Source organism: Pezoporus flaviventris, unplaced genomic scaffold, assembly GCF_033815535.1.
Source record: "Pezoporus flaviventris isolate CSIRO_AGI_PZ_B2104156 unplaced genomic scaffold, CSIRO_AGI_Pfla_v1 ptg000015l, whole genome shotgun sequence".
Taxonomy (NCBI): domain Eukaryota; kingdom Metazoa; phylum Chordata; class Aves; order Psittaciformes; family Psittacidae; genus Pezoporus; species Pezoporus flaviventris.
In genome coordinates, this window is record NW_026892563.1 from 14,384,306 (window position 1) to 14,412,078 (window position 27,773).

Consider the following 27,773-nt stretch of genomic DNA (forward strand, 5'->3'; position numbering starts at 1 on the left):
AGAGTTGGGATCCTAAACTGCAGCAGTGAAGTAGGCATACACATATATGTGGAGAAATCTTGGTGTGCTGGGCTGGGCTGTGAGTTGGGTTCCTGTGACACAGTTGGTTTAGGTGTCCCTTCTGAAGGGATAAGGGCATGATCTTTTGTCATGAGGAGAAAGGATGAGAACTCCCTCTACCCCTTCACATGCATGGAATTTACTGCTAGTGCTGATGCTCAGATTGCCTTTCCCACAGCTTGTGATATTCAAGCAGACAGTCTGGACTTGCCTCTTTAAAACTCAGTAATGAGCCTTGCAGGAACTACCTTAGCGTGGTCACTTTCATGATATGAGGTGGTTTGTGGTGGTAGTTTTGGGTTTGGTAGTTGTTTTATACAGTTTTGGTTTTGTGTGGTGCTTTTTGGTTTTTCCTTTGTTGGCTTTTTTTTTGTGTGTGTGTGTGTTTATTTATTTTTCTTTTTAATTTTAGGAGCTGCAAAAATTGAGGGAAAAGAAAATCCTGTAACAAATGCCAACGTGTCCTTTCTCTGACTCTTGCTAACATGCTGCCACTTTATTTGCTTAATTGTCGTTGTTACTGAGGCTTGTTCAAGGTGCAACTGTGAAAACTTTGTCAAAATAGTTTTCCACCTTGATAACATAGTCCTAATTAAACAACATATTCAGTAAAGTTGCATTTTGTTTCATATCATTTTTAAAATAAAAGCAATAGAAGAAACAAGCACAGAGGAAATCTTATGTACGCTTTCAGAGAAAAGTTAGCAGGTTCCATTGTGCCATCTATAATACTAAACTTTATTATTCTTTTAGTTCAGAATAAAAATGTTCCTTATGATTTTTTTTCTCCTTGTGAGCAGGATAGATTTTTTCCCTTACACCCTCATTTGGGGACAATAAGGGTTTGCTTTTAAAATTGTTATTGCCTCTTCCATTATTTAATAACACAGAAGATTTATTTCCTGAGCACCTGAATATTTTTTTAATACTTTTTTTTCTTATATTCTTTTTTTTTCTCACCATTCAGCTAATGCATGTTTATCAGTGGCCCAATTTACATACGCAGCCAGTCTTGACTTAAAGACTCCAAGTGATTAGGAGTTTGGTAACCAGTTTGGTGCACTGTCCTAATGGCTAATGATTCTTGGTTTTTTTGTGGCTTTTTTGTTTGTTTTTTTTTTGTGTGTGTGTGGTTTGTTTGTTTGTTTTTTTTTGTTTTAAATGTATCTTATTTCTTGCTTGAATTTTGCTGACTTACACTTTCAGTACTGTGGCTCCTTAGCTTGAGATCCTATAGTAGAAAACGTATGGTGCAGCAGCCAGGTCTCCATCTCAAATTAATATTGAATGTCTCCATATTTCTTGCTTGAGGAGGTTCTTGGGTAAGAAGACTAAGAGCAATAGTGAGATTAAAATATATTTGCCATTCATTTTCACATCAAAACTGTTGAGGTCAGGCTTGGTGGTGGTTTTGTTTTTCAGGCGTCTTTTGAGGACTCCTAGGTCCAGGCATGAGAAATGGCAGTGAAGTAAAGGTTTTGATTTAATTCAGTTGGCCTAAGTCTGCAATTCTGGTCTCTGTTAGAATTAAAATCAGATAGAAATGTTATATGCATTTTCACAGCAACTACTCTGTTGCCCTGTTTTCATTTTAACTTCCTTTTGCTCCTTTTCCCATCCTCTTATTTTTTTTTCTCCCTTTTGGTCTTGTCTTTCACCTTCTTCCCTTTTTCTTCTTTGCTTGGTAATACCCTTCCTGATGATGCAGCAACAGAATAAAATTGGATGAGTTGTGAGCTCTTTATATTAAATCAAATGTTAGAAATGAGTAAGTTCATCTACAAAATCTAGACAATCTTTTATTCAAAGAAAAAGGAGGTGAAATTAATTTACTGATGAAACATGATAAATTTAATTTGAAAATTGTCTGAAACTTGGGGCCACACAGCTTGGATTTATGGGGGGGGGGGGGTGGGGATAGTTCCTTCTTCAGTCAAAACCCTTTGAAATACTCAACTTAAGCTATTTCAATCCCTTTACAGCTGTCTGCTTCCCCAGAAGGGGGGCCTTCCTGGCACTGTTGTGTGGTAAAGGCACTTTACAGCTCAGACAAAGCTGCTTTCCAGCTGGGCAGATCTCAGCGCTTATGTGCTCATGTATGAGGTTGTTCCTTCCCAGGTGCAAAACTTTGCACTTCCCCCTGTTGAACTGTATAAGGTTCCTGTTAACCCATTTCTCAAGCTCATTGATGTCTCTCTGGATGGCAGCATGACCTCCTTGTCCCAGTTTTGTCTCATCTGCAGAAATTATGCTCTGCCTCACCATCCAGGTCATTGTTGAAGGTCTAGCACAGGACTGGACCCAGTATTGATGCCTGCAATACACCACTAGTTACTGGCCTCCAACTAGACTTTGTGCCACTGATTGCCGCTCTGCGTGAAGTCGTTCAGCCAGTCATCAACTCGCCTCACTACCATACTTGATCAGCTTCTGTATGAGTATCTGATGGGGAAGACTGTTGAAAGCCTCTCTTAAGCCTAAACAGACAATATCCCCTGTTGTCCTCTTGTCTACCAGGCCAGTCATTTCACTGTGAAAGGTTATTGGTCTGGTCAAGCATGACTTCTCCTTGGTAAATCCATGCTAACTATTCCTGATCACCTTCTAGTCCTCCCTGTCTGGAAATGGCTTCCACTATTAGCTTCACCTTACCAAGGATGGAGATAAAGCTAAGTTGCCTGTAGTTCCCTGCATCCTTCTCCTTGCAGTTCTCAATGATGAGAGTCACATTTTCCTTCCTCTAGTCTGTTGTTTCCCAATTTCTGTGACCTGTCAAATGTTATCAAGTGAGGCCAACCAGTCACCTTAACACTCATTGGTACACCCCATCAGGTCCTATGGATTTATGTATGTCTGGTTTGCTTAACTATTCCCTGGTGGATTCTCTTAGATCAAGGGGGTGTGTTCCTTGCTGCAGACTTTCTTCTTGATCTTTAGGGGTTGGGATTCCTAAAGGCAGGTCTTACTAGTAAAAACAGAGGCAAAGAAGGGATTTAGTGCCTCAGCTTTTTCTAATGAAGGTGCACACTCATTTGACAGCATGCCTTTGTAAAAATTCAACTTTTCCTTAAAAGTAAATGTATTTTCAGGCAAATATATTTTTCTAGAAGAGACATTTGTGTTTAGAGATTCTGCTGAGAAGAGGATGCAGCGAGTGGTGGTCCTGATGCAAATAAAAGCATCTGTGCTGTTGTGCATTCATTTTGGGTTTGGGTATTTTTTTGTTGTATGTTCCCTCCTGCAGGATTTTGCATGGTACTAGAAGACTTATGTGTGACACAGCCCAGATTTAATACCCTTCTTCCTCTTCTGCTCTTTTCTCTCTCAAATTGGAAGCAGCACTGCTCTGACTTTGCAGACCTAAATATAATGAAAATGAGTCAACCTGTTCACAGATCCTGGTTTTTGTTTCCACTACTAGTAAAATGAGGACATTTGTACTAAGTGTCTATTGGCCGAAGAAGTGTTGCTCTGACAATGTGGCACTCTCAGTCTAATGTGGTGTTTATTTTCTGTTAAACACATTTATTCTATTTTCTCCTAGTACCTATTTCTATTTACCTCTTTCCCATTACCCTATTTTCCATGTGAAATCTCTACCTCTTGCAACTTTTCTGTATGGCCACATGCAGAAATACTTGTTTTTTCTGGGACGTTTGGATTCTAAATCGGTCGTTCTTTTTTTTTTCAATTCATGCTGAAAGGAGAGTTGCTCATTTACACCTGTGAGGCAGTGTGCTATAAATATGATCAATAGTCGTTTGCATCCTATTAGTTTTATTCTGGCTATATTCCTATGGACAGGTTGTCATATTCAGTGTAATGTAGCATGTTGTCTAATCAATAATAGTAATGATAATACAGCTTTTTATCCTGATGGCAGCTTCATGAAAGAATTTGGAAACCATTTGTTATCTGAATAGTGATATGAAATCTTAATGCCAGCTATGCTGCATGTTCCTGTCAAGATTTTAGTGCTTTTTGTGTCACCTTCCATTAAGTTTAAACATGTCATGCAACTGCACTTTAAAGTGCTTAACTTGTTCCTATGTTAAAATTTTCGGGTGGAATAATAGATTTTGGTTTTCCCATGCTGCTAGTGAATCACAGAAAGAATCCAACTTTCCTTGGAGTTGTGGTCTAATTGTTACTTATTAAAAATAATGAACTATCTTTCTAATTGTACTTTTCTGCTGCAGATTTAATTAGTGTTCACCTCCCCCCCCCCCCCCCCCCCCCAACTCCTTTGCCAGGCAGACAGAGCTGAGAGGAGGGAAACTGAAGCAATTTGAAACCTTGTTAGAAATTTATGAAGTGATAAAATGTTTTATTCCCAGAGGCTGGTTTGCCAGCTGTCACTGGTAAGCCATTCGCTGCCTGTCTCAGAGTGAGTATGCCTGTGATAGCAGGGAGAGGCAGCAGGCCACAGCCAACATGAGTGTGTACATCGTTTGGCAGATTATACACTCTGTAATTAGCAGGAAGTAGAGTGAAACTAATTATTTTTCTCCTCAATTGGGCCAATGACATTTGAGAGGAGGACGGATGTAGCTCTGCATGGGGAAGTTGTGGAGAGGCCACAGAAGTCCCCCATCTCCCGAGCCACTGCGCTGGCACCTTCTGTGCCAATGTTGATCCCACTGGCAGCTGTGCTATGGGGCAAGGAATGCACCTGTACCTCTCCCTTGTTCAGTCTGTGGCCAGCAGAAGAAAAGATGTGTATTTGCTCAGCAAACCACTTTTTGTGTTGTGTATCGCTAGCACTGGATGTGGAAATGATCCCTTTTGACCATGGAAAAGGTGGGCAGAGTTCATTGCAGTGATGCTGTGTAGGACGCGATGCAGGTCTTAAGAGGAAAGGCGCATTTTGCTGTCCTCTCATTAAGCCTACAGTGGCTCTGTACCTGAATCTGAAATGATTGATTTGGCTGGAAAGTGCACGTCCAGTGGATTATTTATCTAGGAAAGTCTATTTGTGGCAAAGGGATAAGGAGTCTATTAGGATTTTTAGTATAGATTTCCTTAACTAAAATGAAAATCAGTCTGCTTCCATTTTATATCTCTTGTTTGTAGGCAACCCAGTCACCCTTTACCTGTATGTATAAATTGCAGCCTGAAAAACAGATTTTTTTTTTTCCCTCCTATATAAGACTGACCTTTAAAGTTCATTTCTATCTGTGCTATTTCTAAGGGAAAACTTTACAAGGTCGGTTCAAAGACCATATTATTTGAGTCCCTTGAAGTACAGTGCATGAAAAGCATACTGCTAGAAGATAACCAGTAGAAGATGCATTAAGGTTTTTTGAAACACAAAAATAGCTACTGCTTTCTGCCTCTTACACCAGGTGAGCTTCAGTGTTCTGAAAGAAGAGTTACTGTTTCTTGGTTTTGTATTTGTTTCTTTCCTACAGCTAGATAGGTTACTTTACTTTTTTTAGGTTCTGGGCCTAGATTCTGTTCTCCACCTCCAGGTCATTTGGTCTGTCCTTTAATTGGAGCAGTAAGTACGGGGTTTCGTTTGGTTTACTCTTTTTGTTCTTTTTCAGTCCCACTCACCCCATCTTGTGTTGGTCCCTCAAGTATTGCATCGATCATACTCTTAACACATCTAATGACAGTCCTTCAGTTCCCTCCCTAGGCAGATCATTTCTTTGCCTAACTGCCACTGAAGTTACTAAAAGCATAATGTGTGTATCCTTATTATTTAATTCCCCTCATTTGATTTTAAAGCATTTTCTCATTATGCCAAATAGGACTCAGGAAGTATTTTTCAGTGAGATATTAAGACCAGGAAAACCTATGTGTATACTCAGAAAGGGAAGTCAACAGTAACAAAACATTCAAGTGTCTGTTCTGCATAAATTAAAATGTGGACAGTATACATCCTTTAAGAATGATTTGTAAAAATTAGTATTTTTTTTTTTTAAACAAGTGTGTCTTTCTTAAAAGCATTAAGTATTTTTTCAAAGTAACCATGCTTTTGTGTGAAAAATGTTAGTTTATGTTGTAAAATTACAAAGAAATTGAAGCTTGAAGCTTGAGTCATGAAAGTATCAAAAAAGTAATTCTTCATTTGCATTAGGCTGATATTTACTGGGCCTTCAAAAGCCAAAACCTCAAAATGTGCTTAAAGACCCCCTTTTTACCTACCAGCTCTTTGTATATGGACTGCCAGGTCTCATGTATGGAGTGCTTTTGTAAGTTCTCAGCTACTGATGTTTGTGTTACAACTTCTCAGCATGATCCACAGAGGAGCATCGATTCCTCAGTACTGTGGGCAAAACTTTCGTGGTAAGTCCTCCTACTTCAAGCAGCAAAATTCAGTTTTGCATCACATCATTTCTCAGACACCTTTAAGTGTCTTAGGGTGCCCAGCCTGGGTGACCTCCCCATCCTTCCATGGGCACCTCTGATGCTCTGTGCTCTTTCTCTGTTTGGCTCCACAGCCATCTGCCTGGTTAATGGGATGGAGTTGTGATGATCAAGTAGAGGCAGGTATGCAATGGATAGAGGCTCACCTCCCCATGTTGTGAGCCCCACGGGGTCTGTGGGAGGAGGGCAGGCAAGCTGGCACTGTTGGGTAAACCACTGCTAGTCAAGCAAGGAGTCCTGCTGCAAAACAGAGCGTGTCTCTTTTGCCTAGTTAACACTGTGCGTTCACTGTCCCTGTTCTTCTGAGGAGCCCTTCCTGTGTATTTGTGGGGTCCTGACGCTGGTCCAAGGTGATGCCTGCAGGATGTATAGGGAAACATAGTTCTGAGCACTGTTTCAGTGAGTGATCAAAATTCATGCTTTCCCACTGAGGAATGAAGTTATTTGGAACTTTTTCTTAGCTCTAGCACTCCATTTACCTGCACCTGTGTATATGCCTCGAATTCAGATTACAAAGTGGTCTCTAAAGAATCCTCCTGCCTAAAATTCTTGGCTAATGTTTGTGAGGATGCTAGCTGACTGACTTTCTGTTACTTTCACGCTCCAGGATGTTTGTTTTGTTCCTCTCTTGTTATGCTTGCTTTGCTTTTATTTTTCTTTCTTCCCCCTTACTGAGCCTTCTCTGTACTTCATCCTTCACTGTTACTTGTGATAGCGTTTGTATAATATTCTTTGGGCAAAGGTATAAGTACTGTATAGTTAAAATCTTAACCTAGCTTTTAAGATTGAAGATTGTGTAGATGGTGCCTGAGGTGACTGTGACAATAAATAAAATACATTTAGCAATTACATTTTGTGAGAACTTCTTGAAATACTTCACCTTCAGCACCTCAGTTATGTACTGAATCGAAATGTGGAGTTTTTATTAGTGCAGAATGAAAATAAGGGTCTTAGTTCACCTCTTGCTCAGCAAGACAGATCTTTTATGATTTGCCACCAGAAGGGTGGCACCAGTAGCTAGATAGTGAAAGGGTTGCCACCAGTGGCTGAGATTCCTGTAGCAAAGGTACACCTGAAGTTAGGAAATAATTAAGTGCAGACATTGCAAAGTAAACTTTTAAATGGTTTACTTGGTAGCAGAATGGCTCCGTGGTTGCAGAGTAGCCAGGGCATAGGTGAGCTCCAAGAGCTAAACCTGCTTGAGCATCAAAGCATGCTGAACACATAGTTGTACTGCAGCAAAACTCCTGCTGCTATGCGACATGGCTTCTAATGAGTTTTGCATAGGCTTGTGCAAAGCTGCAGCTGTGACTGCAGTGTAGGTACAAAGCTGTGCTATTACTATGCTTTGTGAAGGCTGATGCTGCCCTGATCTTAGGGAAAAGGGAGCTGCATTTCCTGTGTCAGACTGGTCAGTGCCCACAGTGCACTACCTTAGTCCTTACAGTAAATCCTCACACAATTCATACAGTTTTTGCTTATCTGCCTGTTCCACTCCTTTACACCGATTCTGGAGTCTTTATGTAGACCTGAAAACAGTGCTGCTTCTGAGCTTATTTTTTCCCATTTAGATGGTTACTTTCAGGTTGCTTCATTTGAAAGAACTTTGTGGTACCTGCTGCAGAAAGCTGTGATGTCCAAATACGTTGCATCCTCCATAGGGAAGCCCTCTTATGCGATTAAAACATATAGTTGCAATTGTAATACTGTTCTGTAAAGATATGTTTTCTTTAATAATGAAGTCTGTAACAAAAAACTGAGGTTAAGACTTTTTCATATATTTGTCTCTCTTATTTTGTCCCCAGTTTAAACATAAAATATTTTTTTGTCCTTTATGTGGTTAGTGAATCATCCTACCATTCTATTGAAAGTTAACACACATATGCTTTGCAGAAAGTCTGTATAAAATTCTAGCATTTGCAGAGAGTTGGCAGAATGTAGTTGCTAAATCTGCTGTTTTATTAATATTCTGAAATCCACACAAGCTGTTTAGGTATTCATTTGCTTTCTGTTATGACTGTTACGTGTGCTTGCTGTGAGGATAAAACCAAATTTCAGCCGTATAAACAATACCAATGATCACTAATGCATACTGTAAAATTGTACACGCAACAAAGTATAAGTAACTTAGATTTTCCTGCTTGCACAGGTTGTGCTGGGAAATTTGGGCTTACTTCTTTCTGACTGTTTTTACTTCCTTAAATCTAAGATCTGTTCTCCGAGTTTAACATTTCAGATGAAGAGGCGCATGATGTCATCTGAGGATAGGTTGCTGGGAAATATAAAATGGGGCTCTCATACTGTCCCCAAAGTAGTTCTAGTAGTTATCTGATGATTTTTTGTGTGTGTATTTTGAAAAGAGAGAAACTAATTATGACTCTAACAGCAGTATTCAGTTTGGTATAGTGCTTGTGATCTGTGTAACATGATTTGCTTGCCTTTTCCCCATCAGATCAATCACATTTGTTTATTAGTGAGTTTTATGCACAGAATAAAGATCTCAAGGACTGGAATCTGGAAGACTAGTTATTTCTAGACTTCTTAAGAAGACCCGGGTAATTATAGACCGGTCAGCCTTACCTCTATCCCTGGAAAGGTGATGGAACAACTTATTCTTGACACCATCTCTAGACATATCAAGGATGAGGGGGTCATTAAGAGCAGCCAACATGGTTTTACCAAGGGGAAGTCATGTTTGACCAACTTTATAGCCTTCTATGAGCAAGTAACTAGGTGGCTGGATGATGGTAGAGCGGTAGATGTGGTTTTTCTTGATTTCAGTAAGGCATTTGATACTCCTCTCCCACAGCATCCTCATAGATAAGCTAAGGAAGTGTGGGCTTGATGATCAGGTGGTGAGGTGGATCAAGAACTGGTTGAAAGGAAGAAGGCAGAGAGTTGTGGTCAATGGGGCAGAATCTAACTGGAGGTCTGTGACTAGTGGAGTCCCTCAGGGGTCGGTGGTGGCACCAGTGCTGTTTAATATTTTCATCAACGACCTGGATGAGGGAACTGAGTGTACCCTCAGCAAGTTTACTGATGATACTAAACTGGGAGGAGTGGCTGACACACCAGAAGGCTGTGCTGCCATTCAGCGAGACCTGGACAGGCTGGAGAGTTGGGCAGAGAGGAACTTGATGAAATTCAACGAGGGCAAGTGTAGAGTCTTGCATCTGGGGAAGAACAAGCCCATGTACCAGTACAGGTTGGGGGTTGACCTGCTGGACAGTAGTGAAGGGGAAAGGGACCTGGGGGTCCTGGTGGATAGGAGGATGACCATGAGCCAGCAATGTGCCCTTGTGGCCAAGAAGGCCAATGGCATCCTAGGGTGCATTAGAAAGGGTGTGGGTAGTAGGTCAAGAGAGATCCTCCTCCCCCTCTACTCTGCCTTGGTGAGGCTGCATCTGGAATATTGTGTCCAGTTCTGGGCCCCTCAGTTCAAGAAGGACAGAGAATTGCTTGAAAGAGTCCAGTGCAGAGCCACAAAGATGATTAAGGGAGTGGAACATCTCCCTTATGAGGAGAGGCTGAGGGAGCTGGGTCTTTTTAGCTTGGAGAAGAGGAGACTGATGGGTGACCTCATCAATGTTTACAAATATGTAAAGGGTGAGTGTCAGGATGATGGAGCTAGGTTTTTGTCAGTGTTGTCCAGTGATAGGACAAGGGGCAATGGGTGTAAACTGGAGCGTAGGAGGTTCCATATGAACATCAGGAAAAATTTCTTTACTGTGAGAGTGACAGAGCACTGGAATGGGTTGCCCAGGGGGGTTGTGGAGTCTCCTACATTGGAGATATTCAAGGCCCACCTGGACAAGTTCCTGTGTGATGTACTCTAGGTTACCCTGCTCTTGCAGGAGGGTTGGACTAGATGATCTTTTGAGGTCCCTTCCAACCCTTGGGATTCTGTGGGAATTTAAGACCCTTTTAAAATCCCTGTTGAAACTGTCATATCCACTGAACAAAGAAAACATTAGGTTTCTATATACAGTACAGCTGCACAGTATGATATATCCTACTGTTGTGGTGTTACTGTTTTAAATAATGCGAAAAATAGTACTTTTATGTGTGTGCGCGTGCATCTTGTTCAGTATGAGGAGGTGTTGTGCTCATGAATCATTGACTAGAAAAACCTAAAAATACCTGCTGACATTGTTCTACCCTTCTGTAGTCACCTGTATTTACAAATTTGTATTCTATTTTTTATTGGATAATAATATTCCAAATAAAATCATAGAATCATAGAATAGTTAGGGTTGGAAAGGACCTTAAGGTTATCAAGTTCCACCCCCTGAACACCGCTAGCCTTGAACACCGCCAGGGATGGAGCATTCACAACTTCCTTGGGCAACCCATTCCAGTGCCTCATCACCCTTACAATAAAGAATGTCTTCCTTATATCCAGTCTAAACTTCCCCTGTTTAAGTTTTAACCCATTACCTCTTGTCCTATCACTACAGTCCCTAATGAAGAGTCCCTCCCCAACATCCCTATAGGCCCCCTTCAGACCCTGGAAGGCTGCTAGGAGGTCTCCATGCAGCCTTCTCTTCTCCAGGCTGAAGAGCCCCAACTTTCTCAGCCTGTCTTCATACAGGAGGTGCTCCAGTCCCCTGATCGTCCTTGTGGTCCTTCTCTGGACTTGTTCCAACAGTTCCATGTCCTTTTTATGCTGAGGACACCAGAACTGCACACAATACTCCAGGTGAGGCCTCAAGAGAGCAGAGTAGAGGGGCAGGATCACTTCCTTCGACCTGCTGGTCACGCTCCTTTTGATGCAGCCCAGGATACAGTTGGCTTTCTGGGCTGCAAGCACACACTGAAGCCGGCTCATGTTCATTTTCTCATCGGCTAACACCCCCAAGTCCTTCTGCACAGGGCTGCTCTGAATCTCTTCTCTGCCCAATTTGTAGATGTGCCTGTGATTGCTCTGACCCAGGTGTAGGACCTTGCACTTGCAAAGTGCATATGCAAAAAAGTAAGACTGTTCCCCAGTCTTGGGGAACAGTTTGTTTCATTCAAACACACAGTCCCTTTATTTCCCCTCTTTAGAGGGTTAAAATTCTGGGAGGCTAAAAAGGATACCTAAGCTCATGAAAAGTGATACAAAGGTCAATTTATCCCCTTCCTCCCCACAGAGTCCTTCATGTAATTAAATGTGCAGTACTTGAAGCTTACCTTACTTGCTACTCTTTTTTTGTCATCTTGATTAAACATGACAACAGATCAATGGGAGAGTAAAAACAGGTCATTAAAAATACATAGGGGCTTAAGCCATGTGCTCAGTTTCACTATGGAATAATAAAGCAAACCCAAATGTTCAGAATTTTGCTGAAAACGTTATTAAATTAGCTGTTTATATGCTACAGTGCCTGAAAACTTAGCTGGGAATGTTTGAGAAGATTTTTAATTTGACAAATCTGTATGTAGGATGGGGTGGTTTGGTTATGTGGCATTTTATTTTTGATTATAAAGCTGGGAAACTTCAAAAATTGAAAAGGGAGTGGAATTCTCTACTGGTAGCCAAAATATCCCAAGTTGTTGTAGCTAATGCAACCAAATTATGGAGGCAATATAAACTTAAAATTCTGTGGCTTAACTACAGAGAAGAAAATATAGCCATGGGCTTTGTGGGGGTGTGATAATTCTGCACCTGTATGCATGTGGTGTCTTGCACTGTCATCTCCAGCCATGCAGCACCACAGATGGGCCACTAGTTTGATCTAGAAAAATAATCCTCATGTTACCAAGCATTTTATATTCAACTATTAACTTGCTTTTTTTAATGTAACAGGTGTTTCGAGTGTACACCTTTGCAGGTGATACATCAAAGTGAAAAATTCCAGACCTTTTGATGAGGAAATTAAAGTATTTGTGCTTTGTATTGTTTTGGGTTTGTTTTTTTTTTAACTCTTTCCTCAACAAGTCTTTCACTAATGGATAATATTATTATTTCTTACTTTCTTAATTTATCAATTAGCTCATCTTATCTGTATTTTCAGTTCATGCAAAGAAATTGCTTAGGATGATCATACCCAGTAACCAGATACCTTCCCACCAACCACATTACCATTCCCAGAATGAGGGGGTTTAGATTTTATCTGTCTTTTGGGGTATGGCTTTTGGGGGGACAAAAAGTTATTCCAGTTCTGCCATCCCCATTTTGAGATATGGGGGAAAGGGGAAATTTCTGAAAAATCTGGATGACGAAAGGGGAGAAAGGAAGAGATGAAAAAAATTCTCTGGATTGGCCCTCAAACTCGAGGTGACTATGCTCTGAACTACACTGATGCTGCCGTACAGTCTGATATTTCTAAAGGTTACATATGGTGTTTTCTGATTAATGTGTACTTTGTCTTCTGTTCCTTTCATGTAAAGTTTTGTGTGAAATGACAGCATGGAAGTTAATATTTTTCATCACTGATTTTTTTCCAGAGTTTTATTTACTTTGTTTTTCTCATGCTACTTTTTCAGTGCTGTACTGGAATACTGGTAATACCACTTTCAGGACTTGATCTTCTGGGAAACGCTAGTCATAGAAATACTTGCTATCAAGAAACCCATTCAAGTCAATGACCTTACTGATAGTTGCAAACCTGGAGCCTGCTAAGGCTGTGATGATGGACAGAATGCATTAATCCATTAGTTATCTTTTGAACTGGTCATAAAATAAAAGCATTTACAAATATACAGGGAATTTAAAAGCAGATAGAATTTCTCCTTGCTTTCTTCTGTTCTGTCATGATTTGTTCTTATTAGGTCTGTTGCAGTAAAGGAGTCTTACTCTTCTTTCATCTGCCTCCCCTTTTTAAACAGGGTTTGTGTATTACTTTGTCACATCTACTTAGTGGCTACCCATATACATTAGGTGTGGGTCTGTTTGCATGATAGGATAAATGATTCCTATTGTAGCTTTCCAGTCTTAACTTACAGAATCAGGAAGTTTAAAAGAATATTAGAATCTGCCATAAAATGACCTCCTCATATCTCCTGTCCATTGCCACTGCGGTTGGCTTGGATACTCTGTTTGCACCAGACTGACCCGCTAACGATAAAAGAAGACTGATGTTTTGTTAACCAACTGGGACAAACATATGGTTAAAAAAAAAAAAAAGTAATATATCAGACACTTTAATTCCTGTTCATATTTCTGTTCCAGCACAAAATGTCATTAAATTGTGATAGTGATTACACATAATGACTACTTGATACTTTGATTTTGCTCAAAAGATCTCTTTTATCTCATTATTATTTACACTTTAAACTCTGCCTCAGAATCTACATTACTGTCAATTTATATGATGCAGATACTTAATTAGCGTTGATTAGGAGAAGGAATGTGTGTGGGAGAAGCTATTTTGCCACATGCAGTCATTTTATTAAGCCTTAAATATTATGATTTAATGTGACTGCTAAATGAAAGAAGTGAATTTACATCAGGTTAGGGTTAGCATGGTCAAACCAATCTGAATGCTGTCCATGAAGCAGATAACTGAGAGGTACATGCCATGGTTGGGAGCTTCCACAGAATATGCCTCCTCACTGCTTTTGCCCTGGTATGACATAAGACATAGGAGCTGCAGCTGTAACATTATATGTACTAGCAGCAAAACAGGAAACAATAGGGAAATGCTTACTTGAAGTAGGTTGCTTTAATAATGGGCTGAACAGTAGGAGCTCTCTGCTTAGTCTTTTCTTGTAGGCTCCTGCATCATCTGCTCAGAAAAAAAAAAAAAAAAAAAATTTTTTGAAAGGAAGGAGTAAGATTTGCTGGGGGGGGGGGGGGGGGGGGGGGGAGGTGGGGGGGGTGGGGAGGGTGATGCAAACCAAAACAGGACAAGGAAACAGATGATTTGAAATTTAAAGATGCAGTAGTTGAAGTACGGAAGAATGCATAATTGGTGAGAATTTGCCTTCCAGGACTGAAATTTTGAAGACCATCCGTGTTCAATCCTGGACAAATGGTGATACAGTGAAAGTGAGAATTAGTGAACCTAAAAATTCCTAAATAACCTAAGTATTTGAAAATGGCATCTGGAACAAAGCAACTTAATCCCTAGAGAACTAGTGCTAGAAAATTAATTTAAAATAACATTAAGATCTTCTAAATATTAGAAGACATTAGATGTATTCTTTCCTGCACATCCCACTTGAATGTGGTTGAGTACACAGAGGTATTAAAAGCATCTTTCACAATGTGTGTTGTATCCCAGCATGCAAGACAAAAATGAAGCCTTACCAAATGAAATCCCTGTTCACAATGAAGCAGACCAAAACAGATTGTGAGAGTTAGCTCACCTTATTCATAAAAGATCAGGTGAAAGTGATAAAGGAGTAAAGGAAATATTTAGGGAGGTAAAGGTGTTGCAGAAAAGCCACAAGAATTCTTTGTGTTCCTTGTGTCTCAATGGGGATGTGAGCCAACCTTCTCATGTTGTCATTCTCTTAGGAAGGCAGTTCTGAAGAATGATCCAATACTGCATTGCAAGTGAAAGAAATTCTAGAAGGAACTAATCCACTGAATGCAAATGAATCACCAGCCATGGATGAGATTCCTTCTAGAGTTACAAATAAAAACAGCTGTATAATTACTTGGAGAAATGCTGACTGTGCTGTAACCTTTTGTTTTTATTGACTTAGAATTGCTATTTTTCTTTGGTTACTTAATGTCAGAGTGTTTTGTTGTTTTAAGAGACTAAGGTAGAGAACTATAGGCTAGCAGGTCTTTTTAAGAGGAGACTTTTTAGAACACATACGTAAATGCAATGTACTGGGAAAAGAAGTCTGACACAACCTTAGCAAAAGAAGGCTATGCTTTTTTGAGGCAATCAAAGCAGGTGGCAAGGAAAATGTAGTCAGTATAATGTAACTAGATCTTTAAAAGGAGTTCATCAAAGTGTCATATCAAATAGTATGAAAGAAAGATGCCATGGGGTAAGAGAGGTCCTTGTGTAGATTAATGATAGGCTAGAAAAGAAATAGGAAACATATAACTGATTTTCATGCTGAAGAGAAAACACTGTCAGGGATCTGTGCTTGTTTATGGGTTGTTCAACATATGCATAAATCAACTGAAGAAGGTTATAAATATTAAAGTATTCTGATGGAATAATATTGAAGAAAGTCCAACTTGCACATAAAGAGAGTGAGAAAGATTTATAAAGATCATGCAATAATGAGGACTAAAATGGCATGTTGGGAAGAAAACAAGTGCAGAACACTGCAAACAAAAAAGGTAATTCTAGTTAATTGTGTAATATTGGCCTTGAAATTAGCTGCCACCACTAGGAAAGGATTGTGACATTCTTCCCTGAAGAACATCTTTTATCAGCCACTTTAGGAGCAAAAATAATGGATATATGGACATTTGGCAAAACATTCTGTTCTACTGTTATGCAAAATATGGTATTGATTTTTGTTTGTTTTTAAAGAAACTGAAAGCTTAAGGATTGTTTTTCCTTTCACTAAGATTTATGTAGAACATTGTCATCCTACTGCCAAAAGTGATAACAAAATAAATGAGTGCAGCTGTTCTTAAGGCATGGTCTTTCTGAAGTATTCGGCTTTCGGCTAGGGAAGCTGGAAGGGAACAGATTTGTTTAGACTGAGTTTACAACGATGTAGTGAGAGATACATATTGCTGTTACTTTCGTGGTGTAAGTTATTGAACAAGCATTTCACTTGTGTCAGTCCCTCACTGTAGGTCATTGATGCTACTTGCTATGTCTTTGGATTAATTTATCAAAAAGCTTCTGTAGACCAGGTATTTTAGTGTGTATAATTGGAGAACAGAGATATGCTTTTCATACAAAATATGCTTTCCTATGAAGGCTGGGTCTGCAAGGTAAAGTTGATAGCATTACACAGTGGACTGGTAGACATTTACAAGATCAGCTATGGTGCATACTACTTTATCTAATGATGTTATAAAACCTAAGAGATTTTGCTGTAAAGAAGGTGCAAGGACTTTTTTTCTCACCGCACCTGAGTGAAGAAGTGGTATGTCATTATTTGTATTTTAAATCACTGGAAAAAACAGGAAAGGCCCAAGCACAAATTGTCACTGATATTTAGGTGTTCAAATTTCACTGAAGCTCAAAGAAATCTGGGTTTTGCTAATGTTGGTCTTTGAGGCTCATCATTGCTTTGATGTGGTGCTGAAAGCCTGATGGGGGAACTAAAAGAGAACCCAGGAATTTCCAAGTCACAGCTCAGCATTTCGTGTGCTTATTTTTCAAGTAGACAAAGAGGCTTTCATTGCAAACTAGCCTGGCATTTTGTCAAAGTATCTAAAATGTAAATGTCTGTTCTATGCTCATTCTGTAACCATCTTCGTAATATTTCCATATGTATTTCTGTTCCTCAACTGATTAGCATGCTGAACTTGCCATTTCCAAACTCTGAATGTTATCTGGGGATCATTCAGAATGTTAAAATACTCTTAGAGAACTTATTTTTATGTTGGTAGTATCTTGTCTTCATTTTAGATGCTATAAAAAAATAAGAGAGATGTTGTCATTTTAATTTATTTTAGATATATTTAATCTCTTCCTAAACTTTCAATCCTCCAGCAAAACCCATCTTCAATGAGATTTTGTTTCTCGTGGAGTAAAAGAAATGTAATAGATTGTGTTTACTTTGAAATTCTAATATTTTCTGTGCATGCTACATTGTAGGAATTATATAGTAAACTCATGACAAAAGAGAGTACTAGACTGCAGTTGTTCAAGTACTGAAGTTATTCCATAAGTTATAATTTGTTTGGTTTTGTTAAGAAACAAAATTAAATCCTGAAAACTTGTTTCAGATTTCTCACAGTTCTGATCTTCTATAGCAATAGTCATGAATGCCAGTACATTTTGCTTTTTTTTTTTTCAGATCTCACTAAATGAAAATTAGTACATCATGGTGATCTCAGAAGCAGTTTAGGAAAAATGCAAGCAATAACCAAATACTAATGATGATTCTTTTCTTCATTATGCCTTGTTGTATTGTAGTATTTGAGCTACTTAGTGCCTGCATAAGTACTGGTTTTGTTTTGATGCTTACTAGTGGTAAATCACTTGAGGAATCTTTCAGCAATTTCATTATTAAAATAGTCAGTATGATGTACAAGTTTTGTTTGCTTTGTGAAAGTAAGACTATCCGCTTACATCTGTTGGATCTGGCTGTTCGTGCTGACCAGAAGTAATTGTTTTGTGGGTTTTGTGTTCCCCTCCCTCTCTTTTTCCTTCCTCTCCCCCCCCCCCTCTTTTTTTTTTTTTTAACTCTGCATCACTTGAGATCTTGTCCTTGAGCAAGACAGGCAGCTATGCCCTCTCCACCCCATGTTCCTCTGGTAGTGTTTTGTATGGTGCACGAGGAAGGGCTGCTCTTGTTCTTCAGTTAGGCTGTAGCTGTGACTCAGCCCCAGCCAGCATTGTCTAATATGACAGGCAAACTGTCAGAAAGAATACAGTCAAATTAAGAACTTGTCCCCATGGGTGGAAAAATCTAGCACAGTTGTGAAGTAGCATTAGTGAAGCAAAATGCTTAAGACGTGCCGCATGTTCTACAGAGGTTTGAAAATGTACAGCAGACCAGGAAATCCAAATATCAAGTGGCCATGCTATAGAAGGGGTTTCTAATCCAGGCAAGAGTTTGCTCCACAGAGACATTTCTAGAGCTCAGGAATTTTTTCCATTTGTGTATTTTTCACGTACCCTAACTTGTTCTGCTTTTGCAGACTTGTGGAATAAGGACTCTTGGTTAAATCATTTGCAGTTAAGATTGAGATGAAAGGGAAACAATCTGGGGGAGGGGGGAAGTAAACTTATGCTTCCTGAATGGAAATGCTCTTATACCACAATATTATATGACGTATGATGCAAATGATACACCATGTTAATACTACATTTTTGCCCTTGATGTGCTAGTGGTGATGGTGGTGACTTGGGACCATTAAGACTACAGGTTTTGTTCAATGTTTTCCTAGTCAGGAAGTACAGTAGAGTTAAGTACTACTAGTCTCTTTAGTAGTTTCTGGAAGAATGCTGTTTTCCAGGCAGTGCTGCAGAGGTTGCTCTATTTGTACTGATGCTCTGTTTACATCCATGGCCCTGGTGGGCAGATTTTGTGTTTTCCTTTAGCAGAGACAAGCAAGTGAGCAGAATGGTGTCAGTGTTGGAAACAGCATACCACCAAAGCTTTGACCTACTTCTTTCTGCATTTTTTTCTAACGCCAAGGTATTTAGCAGTGTTTCTGTGTGACTTCTTACAGTAAAACTTCATGCTTTATATGCTGATGCCTGTCAGCATGCATTTCAAACTCTCATGCTTGTACTTACTGGATTAGCTCGCTGATGGTATCTAGGTAGAAGCTGCATACCTTCAGCCGAATCCCAGGCCTCCATTTGTATCTTTCTTTCAGGATAATTTTGTTTGTTTCTCCCAGCCCTGAGTCCATTCAAGGAGAAAGCATGTTTCCCCACAAGAGACTGAGCATGGAGGGCGAGTGAGATACAGCTGGGCATTATTCAGATCTTTCCCTCTGTTTTCCTTCTTTTCTCTCTTGTCATAGTTTTGGAATAGATCTTTCTGTGGTACATATTCAACCCTGTTTTGGATTTACAGAAACTTTTACCAGAGTCAACTTTCAGCTGTGAAACAAAGATTGCTTCCAGGTTGTAAACGCAGGAACCCACTGAACATGTAATTGTTGCTGCTGATGGCAGGAGGCTTCTTGAGCTCATGAGAGGAATTAGCTGACTTAACATTTGCGGGCCACTTTAGAGGATACTCAGTAGTAATTGTGATGTAGTATAATGCAACTGAGAGGTTGGGGTTTGCAAGTCTCTTGACATTTTTGGGTTTTCAACTCCTCTAGTTTCTTTTAGCTTAGTGGTTGAAAGGTTTGCTTGGTTTGGTAGGAGGCTAATTCTGGCAATAGGGTTCACTCTCTCACCGCAAGTGGAGGGTCACCCACAGGAAAAAAGACAGAAGGGTGTCCTGGCTGTTTTCATGATGTAGGTGGGCAGCGGGGCACTATGAGGAAGTATTAGGTCAGCTGCAGCATTTGTAGGCAAGCCCCAGACTGAAAGCTGCTAGATCTCAACCAGTGAAACTTTGGAAGTAATGACTCTGTGTTTTTGGAAAAAGCGATGATTTTGTAAATCAGTCAAAAAAAGCAGATCTACAAATATTCATTCATTCATTCAGAACCCTGTGACACAGTTAATCATCTTTATTTCTCTTGCTCATCAAATATTTTTGTGAGAAAAAATAAATCGAAGGCTCTTATTTCTGTCTGGTTGCTTTTGCTGTTCTTGCAATGTGTTCTTTATGATAGGAACAAGTTGGAGTTGGAGTTGGAGTTGAGGTAATGCATTGGCTCTTGCTGAGGAGCAAAGACACATATTTTTTACCCCCAAGTTGAAAATTATTTATTTATTTTGTTTTTCAGTTTGTTCCGATGCACTTAAATAAGGGGAAAAACCGTACCTACACATCTCACTCTGGCAGTTTTAGCCCAAACTGCAATACCTATCCCACATAAATATCTGCTATTTCATTCAATCCATTATTGAGCACAGAATGAAAAGTAAGCATTTAAATCACAAAGTGATTATACATTTTTAGCTGATTTAAGGCTCCCATCACTCACATATATTGCCACTCAGCACTTCTGTGTGCCCTCATGTCTCCACAGTGCACTCCACCAAAACCCACACTTCTCTCCTTTCCAGAGGTCCAGCTCATTTGTGAGTTCTGCTTCTTTTTGTGGTTTCACCTGAGGACCTTTTCTTTTAATTGTGGGTGACTGTTTTGATTTAATGGAAGTTTCTGTCCTGTGAGAATGATAATGTAATACTATGTGCTTTTTTCTGTAGAGATAATTTTTTGTAGGCAAAAACAATTGCATACTTAATTATCCTCATTAGTGGTTCTGATTTTGAAACTGATTCAAATGAATACCCCATTGGAATAAAAGGTTGAGCACTGGCACACTGAATCAGAGTAGCGATTTGAAAAAGCATAATTTATTTTTTTTGTTCCTTTTGGTGGACACATTGTAATTTTATACTATTTAGCCTTAAAATGCTGGCTACCATTACACAACACACTACATAGGAAGCAGTTCGACACTGGGAAATTATGTACTGTGGAAATAATTTTGGCTTTCTGAATGATACCAATTATGCAATTATATACATCAGAACAGTACAAAAACTAACCAGCTCATCCATGCTTGCTGTAGACTATATTCTTCCTTTGACTTTTTTCCCATTGCTTTGTACTGCAGTAGCAATTGTAACAATTTACAAGACCGTTTCAGCATTAAAAGTCAAACATCCAAGAAACGTTTTTTACTTCAGATTTTTATTTTACCACATATTAAGACAAATCTCTGGGATTACCACTCAAAGTAGGCACCTGCTAGAGTGAAACTAGTGAATAATTCAATTTCTTTGTACAGAACAATTCTGGAATGTTACATTTTGCAAATTAACACTCTCCTGATTCTCTCAGAGCTTTTCGTTATACAATGAAGATGTAAATAACTAATAGACATGTGCTTGTCTTTCTCAAGGGTCTCCATCCCTACGATATTACCAACCCTTTCTTGCTGCATTACGCTCTTCCCTCAGAAGGTGGGAGGAGGAGGAGGTCCAGGGTCAGAGGGAAGGCTTCTGCCTGCGACTGTCCCTTATCTCCTTATTCCTGGGTTCCATCTTCCCCATTACCTCTGTCCCGTGCACTCCTCTGCCACTACACCTGGATGTCAAGTCTGGCAGGCAGCAGCTGGCATTCACTCTGTCATCTGGCTTCACGATGGTCCCTGGTAGCCACCACAAAGAAAAGTCAAGAAGCAATTTAGTCAAATTCAGAGATTTCAGGTTTCAAATTGCCACTCAGAAGTGCACTGGGTCTCCCTGCTTCCCTGTGCTGACTGAGGCCTCTGCAGGTGCTGGTGCTCACTTCAAGCCCAGCATCTGAGCCTGCCAAGGACTCAGCAAGCAGCTTACCCATGCAAAGCTCACATTTGCATGAGTGTTTTGTAATCGAAAAATTGGTGAAAAACATTCTTCACACTTTTATGAGGCCTGTGTAAGAATTATCAGAAAAAACTCTGTTATCAGAACAATGGATACTTCAGCATTTGCTGCTGGAAGATACATATTTCTGGGAGAAACACAAAGATGTTTTTCTGCCTATTGTTCTCATGAACACCTGTGATATGACCAGTGCAGAGCTGCCTTCCTTTTTGCAGGAGATGACTGCAGACTAAAATTTGGGCTTTTTTTTTTTCTGCCTTTCTCAGCAGTTTCCAAGAAAGTACCACTTAACAAGAAGATCAAACTGGCTGATAGAAAACAAATGTTTTTCCTTTGATTTCATTGTTGACTTGACTTGAAACTATTGTACGTGGTGGTGTTTAATTTGTCCTTTTGTGTTTATTTTTACTAGTGTAGTAGTTTAATATAATCATCTTTTGTTAATTATATTTGTAAACTTAAATCATTTTGTGCAATTGATTTAATTTTAAAGCTGTTTTGTGTTGATTTTAACATGAGCTCATTATTTTTCTTTGGTGCTGTTTTCTTTGTTCTGTTAGTTCTTTCAGACTTTGGAGTCTGGTCAGAGCATCTCTATCCAGTGTTGTTTCCCTGTTCTTAAAAATACCTATCCTGCCTCCACCTGAAACTTATTCCTTCTGTGAGTTGTGTTGTACTCTTTCTTCCCTCAAATGGTGAGGAATATTCAGTCCTTACAGATTTAGAGGGGACTAATGAAATTTCAGTCTGGAGTCAGAATCAAAGCCAAAGTTGTAAAAGGACATTTGTTTTACATTTACTCTAATAAAATTCATGATATTTATCAACCTTGTATGTTAGTCATTAGATAAAACCCCTAGAGGGAGACATGATCACAGATGGATTATTATAATGCCTCATCACTCTGATCTTTTCACAATAGCTGAAGTAATTTCTCTAGGTCACTTTGCATAGCCTGTTACTTGATAATTGTGGAATGATAACAATGTTACTGTTTGTAGGTGTCTAATAATTTTTTTACTTCCTTTTAAAGCCTTTTAATTTATTAAGGGAAGATGTATTGAAGGAAAGGAGAAAAGGCCTATCTAGGTTTAAAAAAAAAAAAAATAAAAATCATCCTAAACCATCACATAGTTTGGTGGCATTGCACCCTACCGCCCACCCAGACTGCCTTTCTCTGGCTTTGTTCTGCACCAAGTAATCTGCATATTTGCGGTTGCATTTGTAATGCTTCTTCTACTGGTTTTAAAGGCAAGGCACTCTGAAATGTTTCATTTATCAGTTCTCTATGTGTGTTTATACAAGAAAGATTATCCTAGCAAACAAAATTGTTTGGATGTCGACAGCGTAATTAACCTGCAGTATGATCCTGTTAATTCAGTTTCCTTAAACATAATTTATTGTTTAGATGTCTTCAGCCATTTTATTACAAATGTTTTAGGGTTTTATTGATTGCTTTTTACATTAATTCCATTAAATTGTTTTACAATATCTTTCTTTTGCCTTGAAAGGAATGATCAATATTTCATTTTCCTCTGGTAATGAGGATTTCAGTTTTTTTCCACTGGCCATATGGAAAATGGGACTTAAATTCTGCTCTTTAAATGTCTCAAATATTTTGTTATATTTGGGTCCCAAAATTTCACAGAGTAGTTGCACCTCTACAAAATAAATGCATATTTTAGTAATGCCAAGTAGCATATTCTGCTGTAGATGTGCATATTTTTTTAGCTTTAAATAAATAAATAAAATGAGATGCAAAATTGTTCGAATGATAATTTCTACCTAATAGCTGTATGCTTTTAAGGGTTATGATCAGTATGATGTTTTCTTGCCTGACGATGAAGGACCAAGCGAAGTGAGTGATTTGCCCCACCAAAACGGGGTCTAAATTGCATTTTAGGCTGTGTTTGTTGTCTTAAATTACCTGTGCAAGAGGCTCAGAAAACCTGCTCTCCTAACCTAAGCATGATTTTCCCAACTGTTAGCTTTTGCTGGAGTGTGTTGTCCCGTCAATGTACAAAGTGGTCCCAGGCATCTTCCATTCCAAGAGCAGGCTGTAAGAGTCATTACCAGGAAAGAGTTTTATGAAAAATGAGTGTTCTTGGGTCACTGATTTCCAAAAGAGGCAATGTTTATTTAGACTTTGTTCTATACTGGCTTTTTTATTATTATTATTATTACTATTATTATTATTATTAATGTTTTCCATTGTATTCCTTGGGTTTGCTTCTAGGTTTCCTCTACATTGCTGGTATTTAACAGTGAGTAATTCTTAAATTTTAAGGTGACACCTTTTGCAAGCTATTAAATCTAAAGAATATACTTGATCGTTGCCCAATTCATCAATCGCAACATCACTGAGGGGAAAAGTAGAGGAAATATTAATGTCCGGGGCTGTGGCAAACATGATATTCTACTGTAAGACAGTTAAGGCTGTTGCTATAAACCTGTTGTAGTGCAAGAGAGCAGTCAACTGCTTAATTACATAATTTATCTTTTCTACTTTGATTTTTATTTTATCTAAATAACCTCAGTACTCTCTTGGCTCTAGACTCACTTTGATTCATATCTTTTTTTTTAATCTACATAAATATTTCATGCATGATTTATCAAATGAATGAGAAGTAATTTTCCCATTGTTTTGAAATTGTTATTCATTTAGGACCAAACTTCCACCTTGCATAAGCATTGCAGGGATAGAATTTAGCCTTTGAAAAGGACAGGGAAGCAATTGAAATATAAATAAGTATCAATTAATTGTCCAGATACAGTTTTGAATATGTTGAATTTTGTGTTGCCCAAAATTATTTCATTTTCTTTCAGGAACTGAAGAGGAAACTAGAGCTTTAAATGGTCACTTGCAGATTATGGAGTGAGGGATTTGGAATATTGTGAGGCATAAAAAGCTAGCTTCAAAAATCACAAACATGTTATTTAAACTTACTAAAACATGATGAAGTGTACAGCACCAGCATTGCATTCTGACATCAAGTTGAACAGACATAAATTTTTCTTACGGTTACATGCAAATTCTGTGAAAGTATTCACTTTTGGCATCATTATAGTAAAGATTCTTAAAAGTGGAGCAGTCTGAAGGGGGACATAGAAGTGGAGAAAGGGTAGAGGAGGATTTCCCATGGACAGATATTTCCAGTTTGCTTTTGCATGTCTTCTTTCATATCTTCATTGCAGCTGATGCTGATCCCTCCAGGGCACAAGATCCTACACAGACCAAGCCCAAGCTTGATCCAGTAGGTAGTTTAAATGTAGGATCTTCTCTCTTATGTTTTAGTGACATCTCCTTCTGCCCATTAAAAAGGATTGTAAAGCCTCAGCTTCAGCCTATTTTGTCTTGTATAATATACAATGAAGTCTTGCTAAATGACACCCTTACAGGCAGAAGTATCTCAAGCGTTATTTGCTAGGACCTTGTAGAAGACCTTTAAGTGCACAGCGTATATATATATATATAGGGGCTGCAGACCCCTGGAGACCTGGAGAAAGGAGTGACATGCCAGAAGACAATAAAGGTTACCTCAATAAAAACCAAAAAAGCAAGTCCAATCTTCGCTATGGCAATAGGTACAGTAAATGCAAATCCCAGCCTAGATCTTAGTACCTGTCTCTGTCCAGTCTGGTTATATCTATCCAGACTGGCTGTATATTGCTCAGTCTCACTTTCTGAGTGTGATCGACCTGCAGCCTCACCGACCAGCTTGTCTTGAGATAAGCCGCTTTACTTGACAGGAGATTTCTCAAGTGCTGAAAGAAATTTTTTATCAGGGTGACATATTCAGCACTTTGCTAGGCACAGTGCAGCAGCACTATTCTCTCCTGAAAAGCGGGAGAAAATTTCTTGGCTATTATACTTTGTCAGTTCCCCTTATAGCTTCAAGTAGTTGGATCTAAGGAATTTTGACTAACCTTGCATAAAATGTATTTGACCTTCCACTTTGTCACCTTGGCATTTTAGTTCGGGCATCCACTGAATGCCGATGAGGTAAAGGCTTCCTCCTGTTTCCTTTACGTATTATTTGTTTCAGTAATAATAAACCTTATTAAGGAGGAATCTTTGACTTTCCTTCCCTTGGACTGCTAGCTGATGTTATATCTTTGAACATACTGCTGTCATCTCTGTTCAGGCCAAGTGTGGCCATTTTGTTTCTGTCTTAGAAGTGTTGTAGAGGTCCATTCCTGCAGAGCAGGTTGTGGGGAGAGTGGGGTGGAGAGGGCCATGCCTGTGCCTGTTTGCCTGGGCCCTTAGAATTTAAGCCATTGGTCTAGAGACAAAAGACTTCAAAAATCTTGTTTTCAGAATATCCTTTAGGCAGTTGGTAGAACCTGTCTGATTCTCCTTCCCCCCCCCCCCCTTCTGTTTTTACTCTTTTTTTGTTTGTTTGCTTGTTTTGTTTCCTTGTATTCCCCTTAGGTATTTCTCTTCACTTTTTAATATATATATGTAACTTTCATCAACTTTCCCTGTTGCTCTCCCTTTGCAACTTTTAGTCTGAGCTTGCTTCTGCTTACTACAAAATATGGTGCTTAGTTGGATCATATTTTACCATTAAGTAACATATAATTACATATCGTCTTTGACTTGTCTAAGTTTCAATTAGCTTTTGATAGATCACTGGTTCTGTTATTCAGCTAATCACTTTCTTCCTATGTTATAAAGAAATATCTTTTTAATAAAAGATTCTGAAATCCCATTTTTGTTGTTGAATGTATCCAAGTAGCTCAGACATTGTTTTCCAGCACAAAATGTGTCTGGATTGTGAGCATTGTGTATATGTGCGTGTATTATAGCACTACAATTATTTTCTAGGGATCTTAGTGTGTTTCTGTCTGCCATTAAGATGAATGTGTACCAGATGCTGGTTTAAAATGAACCGCTATTGCATAGGCTGATGGATGGAAAGTTTGTCAAAAGTAGTGAAAGCTTCTACAGGGGATACAAAGCAGCTGGAAAAATTCATTGTTATGTGCTGCTAGTATGAGTCTCTAGTTCAGCTGTGCTGCATTTTGATTAGAAAGCTAGATTCTATGGAAGTGTCAAATATAGTTCCTGATATTCTCTATTTTTATGGTATTTGCAATTTTGTATTCACCTCTTTATTCTTGGCCAGCAAATCTACCCTTTTTACATGAATGTCTACTAAGAAGCAGTATAGTATAATAACAGTTGGCAAATGTGAACTGTATTTATTACTTCTATGTGAATGTCTTGTTGGCCAATGGAAATTATAATGCTCTGTTGATTGTTTCACTTGTGTTTGTAGAGAATAGCTTGTACAGCAGATGAACAATGCCAAATTTTATTTTTTTTTTAGTTCTCTATTATGTTACCAACAATACAGTTCTCTGCTTCAAAGTATGACTATAATTAGAAGTGTGATTATGCAAAAGTGGCACCATCTTATTCAGCCCTGCTTCTTCCTGCACTTAGTTCTATTATGCCTATTTTTACTTTATAGATAACCAAGTTTCCTCTAGGGCTGCACTAACTAGGAAGAATTTGTTTCCTGCAAGGGACTTTATTCTCTACTAGCACCTGTCTCATCTATATGCAGGGACTTGTCAGCTCCAGTGCTTGAAATTAATTCTTTCCGAATCTCCAAGTGCCTTTCATCCTGCCCTATGCTGTCCATTTACCTGGCTGCCTCCTGCATGCCAGACATCCTTCCCTAGCTTTAGGAGTGGCTCTCTTACATTTTTGTTTCTAGGAATTCACAGTGCCAGTTATGCTGTCTTTTGAGGTGGTTTCTCCTGATGGCCAATTCCAAAATGATATTTAGAAGATGGTATCTTCCCATTTTCTATCTCCTCAAGATGTCAAAAGAGAGAAGGAAAAAATAATTTTGTACTTCAAGCTTTTGTACAAGGCACTTCATGACTTAGTATTAGGATTGGAAATTATTGTGCAAATGAAGGCTAACCTTGAAATGCGTCTCATTGATGCTCACTTGGGTCTGATGCATTATGATCACTTTTTCAAAACCTTACTCCTGCATATGTACAGCAGAATGGTGGTATTGGTAATATCTCCTGCCATTTAGTGAAAACCAGAAATTGTGCCTTACCCTGACATGCTCTCAGTCAGAGAAGGCTAGGAAAGGGTTTTGAATGAAATGTTTGGGAACCTTCCAGCCCTCCAGATAATAGCTGCATAGCCCATGGCAGAAGTGTTCAGAAGAAAGAGGGCTAACCTTCTGCTCTGGCCAATACAGAGTTTTTTCGGTGTTATGGAATCTGCAGTTTAAGGTTGGGTGGGGAACTATAATCACATGGATGGCAGAACCAAGATTATAA

The 27,773-nt window shown here is 39.0% G+C and overlaps 1 protein-coding gene across 2 annotated transcripts in view; it reads left to right on the top strand.

The window, feature by feature from the left end:
• The window catches only part of DSCAM (DS cell adhesion molecule), a 455,521-nt gene that overhangs the window by 44,991 nt on the left and 382,757 nt on the right, over window positions 1–27,773 (top strand). The gene's annotated exons all lie outside the window — the stretch shown is intronic.